Source organism: Gopherus evgoodei, chromosome 5, assembly GCF_007399415.2.
Source record: "Gopherus evgoodei ecotype Sinaloan lineage chromosome 5, rGopEvg1_v1.p, whole genome shotgun sequence".
In the NCBI taxonomy this organism is placed as follows: domain Eukaryota; kingdom Metazoa; phylum Chordata; order Testudines; family Testudinidae; genus Gopherus; species Gopherus evgoodei.
Genome location: NC_044326.1, coordinates 143,303,058 through 143,309,057, shown reverse-complemented (window position 1 = coordinate 143,309,057; position 6,000 = coordinate 143,303,058).

Below are 6,000 nucleotides of genomic sequence, written 5' to 3'. Positions count from 1 at the left end.
CGGCACGCACACACCTGCTTGGAATGGACATGAACAACCACTCAAAGAAGAACTTTGTCTTTATGGAATGTGGTGAAATGCCCCTAGTTTGCCAACCCTTCTTGCAGAGGTAATAGCTCCCGGGAAAGCGACCTTCACGGAGAGAAGAGAAAGGGAGCAGGAAGGCAGGGACTCGAAGGGTGACCTCATTAATGCTGTAAGAACGAGGGGTTGAATGGGAGGATATGTCCGCATAAGGGCCTTCCAGAATGGAACAGTCAATGGGTGAGTGAAAACTGAGTGCCCCTCCAAATAAGAGTGGAAAGCGCTCATGGCCATTAAATACACCTTGATGGAGTTCAGAGCAAGCCCCAACTCTTTCAGAGACAAAAGATAGTCCAAGAAAATAAGGACTTATGGCCTATGGAGAAGGCCCTTCTCTTGGTCCCAGGAGGTGAAACATTTCCAGTTGCCTTGATAGAATCGCCTCATGGATTCCTTCCTGTTACTCGAGAAAACATCTAACACTGCAGACAAGCATTCCCGCATTAGCAAAGAAGCACTCGGAGACCTCACCTCATCCAGGGCAAACAGTTTGAGTCCATGAAACAATTCACGAGGTTCAGGGGCAGATGCATGTCAATGGCACACGGTCCATTGAGGGAACCAGAATGGTAAACTGCCTCAGAACTGACGATTCACAGGACTCCAGGTGAACTGCTGCAAAACGGGTATGCTGCTCAGGAGCCAGGGCCAGCAGATCCGGGATGTGGTGCGACTTTTTGTCGTGTTTCTGGGCCTTGGATCGCACCACTTCCTTATGGATTATGCGTCATCTTTCTTGGGCCTTGAGGAAGACTTACTGCCATGCTTATGCACATGCTTCCTTGCCTCATGTCTAGACCTAGCACAGGGTACCTAGTGCTGGTACCAGCAGAACTGGACTGCAGCTCCGTGATAGGAGGCGCACTCCTGGATTGCTTAAGCTGATGTAACATGGGGGTTCCTGGCCAGGATCCATGATGTGCTTCTCAAGGTGAGAGTCCTACTTCCTGGTACAAGAGGCAGATACTGCACTGGGACACAATGTGGGCTTCCCCCAAGCAGTACAGACAGTGCTGATGCTCACTGCTGATCAAAAACGAGTGAGGGCAGGACGCAGAGATTGTGAACCCCAGTATCTTCAGCATAATCCACTATCCAGATGTGGGTACTGGGAGTCAGTTGGGGGGTGGGGAGAACCACCAAAGTGACATCCAGAAGTCTTTAAATCCTAAGAAAACTACTACTAACATGGAAAACTACTACAAAAACAATAAAATGCTAACTACTTACAGGAATAAAGCAGCCTTTTTTGCTAAGTTTGGAAAGTGTGTCACAAGGGACAAGAGAACAGAAGCTGCGATTCAGTCCATGCGGCAGGGAGAAGGAACTGACGGCGTGGTTCATTCACCCCACCCTTTGTCCCCTCCGTCAAAACTATAAGGCAGTACAAGGGAGCATGCGTGGCCCAACGGACACTTCTACTTGGAAAAGCTCCAGCTTTGGGCGCATGTGCATAACCTTCTATGGAATACAATTGGGGCCGTCACGCGGAGAAGCACAGAATGACGCTCCCTGTGCTTGAGCTTCAGGACCAATTTTCAACCTGTTGGTTAGAAAAGTAACTCTCCCATATTAACAACCCTTAAGGATGAACTTTCTGAATGGAGAGTACTGTTAAGTAAAAATTGGTACCTACACTGACTCCCTTAGCACCTCTGGGAAACATAATTCTCTTTAAACAATTGTCTTCAATGTCTTTTCTCATTGGAACTGACACACAATGACACCAAAACTGTGTTTTGTACCAGCACAAACTGCAACAGATTGAGTTCACAGCCAAAGCACTAGAAAACTGTGTCAAGCAGGAATATTTGCATTAAAAATACAAATACCTATTACAGCAGAAAAAGAGACACCATTCTAAGTAAAGTGCCTGTTCTCCACAGTCACAAACCTCACTGACCTGAGTTAATGTTAATAAAAGGCGCAAGTGCCTTTTTAATTCTTGCCAGAGGAAGTCTGTCCTTAAGAATAAAAGCCTTGCATCATCAGCCCCTTTCTGCCCCACACCCAGCTCCATACAAGACAGTCCACAAAACCTCTGCTGCAATTCCAGAGGGGGATGGACTCTGTAATTTAACAGCAAGACATATTAAGCCTCTCTTTGATTATACTTAGGCTATGTCTACACTGGCACATTTTTTTCACCAAAAGTTATACCGCTTTTATGAAAGTGCTTTAATTCACCTTCTGTTGCATGTCCACCCTGTGCTCTTGTTGCTGGAGTGCATCCACACTAACAGCTCTTGTATCAACAGAGAGCAGTGCACTGTGGTAGGTATCCCACTGTGCAACTGGCTGTGGGGTGATTTGGGAAGGGTTTGCAATGCCTTGTGGGGCAGGTACAGTGTCACATGATGCAGGTCTCTCAATCCCATTGTTCTATGGGCATCCTACAAGATTGCCAGCCACTTTTCAACTGAAGTGTGAGAGACAGAGCACACGCATGGGGGGCGGGGTAGAGTGTGTCTGCATGCTACCTTGTAAGTTCAGACAGCTGCCCTGCCAGAAGCAACCAGTCCTGAGGCAGGGGAAACCCTGACATCAGACACCACCACCACCCCGCCTCCCTCTCTGGCTCTGCACAGCAGAGAGGCGCTCTCTCTCTCACACACATCCACCCACGTTAATGTTTTGTTTCCCATTGCAGAGCAGCACAGCACACTGGCTATCAGAACAGAGTTTTGAAACAGGAGGGGTGCATGCCCCCTGAGTTAAAAACAATGAGCAGAGTGATCCTTGCAGGTATTGTGGGACACCTCCGGAGGCAAACTGCAGCAATAAAAGCAATCAAGGTGTTTACACTGGCACTACGGCACTAAAGCCACAGCGCAAAAAGCCTGACCTTATCGTCAAGGTGGTTTTACTACAGCGCTGCAACTGAGAGGTTTCATCACAAAAAGTGGCTTTGCAATGGGTACACCTCTGCTGTTTCAGCGCCAAAAGCTGCCTTTTGGCAAAAAAAACTTGGCAGTGTAGACCAGACCTTGGCCTGGTCTACGCTATGCTTTTATACCGAATTTAGCAGCGTTAAACCGATTTAACCCTGCACCCATCCACACAACGAGGCCCTTTATATCGATAGAATGGGATCTTTAAACCGGTTTCTGTACTCCTCCCCGATGAGAGGAGTAGCGCTGAAATCGGTATTGCCATGTCGGATTAGGGTTAGTGTGGCCGCAACTCGACGGTATTGGCCTCCGGGCGGTATCCCACAGTGCACCATTGTGACCGCTCTGGAAAGCCATCTGAACTCGGATGCACTGGCCAGGTAGACAGGCAAAGCCCCGTGAACATCTGAATTTCATTTCCTGTTTGCCCAGCGTGGAGCTCTGATCAGCACGGGTGGTGATGCAGTCCCAAATCCAAAAAGAGCTCCAGCATGGACCGTATGGGAGATACTGGATCTGGGGAGACAAATCTGTATGTATGGGGAGACAAATCTGTTCTATAACAGCTCCGTTACAGAAGACGAAATGACAAAGCATTTGAAAACATCTCCAGGCTATGATAGACAGAGGCCACAGCATAGTGCTGTGTGACAAGCGTAACAGAAAGCCAAAGAATCAAAGGGATGCTCATGGAGGGAGGGAGGGGGTACGAAGGACTCAAGCTATCCCACAGTCCCCGCAGTCTCCGAAAAGTATTTGCATTCTTGGCTGAGCTCCCAATGCCTGAAGGGTCAAAAACATTGTCCGGGGTGGTTCAGGGTACATCTCGTCAATTTACCACCCCTCCCCCACCCGTTAAAGAAAAGGGAAAAACATCATTTCTTGTCATTTTTCAGTGTCACCGTATATCTACTGCATGTTCCTGGGAGATGCAGTGCTGCAGCGCTGAACAGCAGCATCCCATCCACTTCCTTTCCTGATGGTAGACAGTACAAAATGGTGGAAAACCGTTATCCCGTGAGTGCTCCTGGCTGGCCTCGGTGAGGTCGGTCGGGGGCGCCTGGGTAAAAATGGGAATGACTCCCTGTCATTCCTGGCAGACGATGCAAAATGCTGGGTAACCGTCCTCATCATCGCAGCTGGAGCCTGAGCTCCATCAGCCCCCACTCCCTTTCGTGTCTAAAGAAAAGATTCTGTACTCCCTGGACTATCATAGCAGCTGGAGAATGCCTCTCCCTCATTTTATCTTGCTAAAAAGTCAGTGTTTCTTATTCCTGCATTCTTTATTACTTCATCACACAAATGGAGGGACACTGCCACGGTAGCCCAGGATGGGTGTGGGAGGAGGGAAGCAATGGGTGGGGTTGTTGCAGAGGCACTCCCTAGAATGGCATGCAGCTCATCATTTCTGTGGGATCTCTGGGGCTCTGACCCAGAGCGGCTGTGCTCTCTGGTTCTCTAGTAGACTTGCCCATATTCTAGGCAAGTCTACTAGAGAACCAGACCCGGGAAGTCATTCCCATTTTTGTCCATGCGCCCCCGGCCGACCTCAGCAAGGCCAGCCAGGAGCATCCATGACAGCAGCAGATGGTACAAAATGATTGATAACGGTCATCTCATCGCCAACTTACAATGGCAGATGGTGCAATAGGGATGGTAACCATCTCTGCTACCTTGCAAAGGCAAATGAATGCTGCTGTGTAGCACTGCAGTACCGTGTCTGTCAGCAGCATCCAGTACACACACGGTGACAGTGACAAAAGGCAAAACGGGCTCCATGGTTGCCATGCTATGGCGTCTGCCAGGGCAATCCAGAGAAAAAGGGCACGAAATGATTGTCTGCCGTTGCTTTCATGGAGGAAGGAATGAGTGACGACATTTACCCAGAATCACCCGCGACACTGTTTTTGCACCATCATGCATTGGGATCTCAACCCAGAATTCCAATGGGCGGGGGAGACTGTGGGAACTATGGGATAGCTAAGGGATAGCTACTCACAGTGCAACACTCCGGAATCGACGCTAGCCTCGGACCATGGACGCACACCGCCGAATTAATGTGCTTAGTGTGGCAGCGTGCACTCGACTTTATACAATCTATTTTACAAAACTGGTTTATGTAAAATCGGAATAATCCCGTAGTGTAGACATACCTCTTAGATTGAAGTATGAATCACAGTTACATCTCATATAGCAGGCTAGGACTCTACCAGTCACAGGGAAAACAGACAAAAACCAGTTACATACTTTTTCGTAATCGTTGTTCTTAGAGATGTGTTGCTCATGTCCATTCTATTGTAGGTGTGAGCACGCCCACGTGCAGTCAGAGATTTCTGCCTTAGCAGTACACGTAGGGCCGGCTGTGGCACCCTCTGAAGCGGTGTGCTCATGCACCGGTATATCAGGTGCCACCAGCCTTACACCCTCTCAGTTCCTTCTTGCCCGCAACTCCGACTGAGGGACAGGAGGCCTGGTCATGGAATGGACATGAGCAACACATCTCAAAGAACAACAGTTACGAAAAGCTAGGTAACCATTTTTTCTTCGAGTACTTGCTCATGTCAATTCCATTCTAGGTGACTCACAAGCAGTATCCACGGAGCTCAGAGTTCACAGCTTAGTGGCTTGCAGTACTGGCCTACCGAAGTCAACATCACCCCCAGCCTGTTGGATAAGTGCATAGTGGGATGTAGAGGTATGGACGGATAACCAGGTGGCTGCTCTACAGATGTCCTGGATAGGCACTTGGGCCATAAAGGCTGCCGAAGAGGCTTGCGCCGTGGGCGGTGATGATCGCACCTTTGCTTGATCATAGCAGAAGTGAATGCAGGCACTGATCCAGGAGGAAATCCTTTGAGCAGACACAGAGCAACCCTTCATCCTGTTGGCCACAGAGACAAACAATTGTGTCGACTCACAGAATGGCTTGGTCCTGTTGATGTAGAAGGTCAGAGCCCTCCTGACATCCATGGCATGCAGCCTGTGCTTCCCTTCTGACTTGTGCAGCTCTGGAAAGAAGACTGAT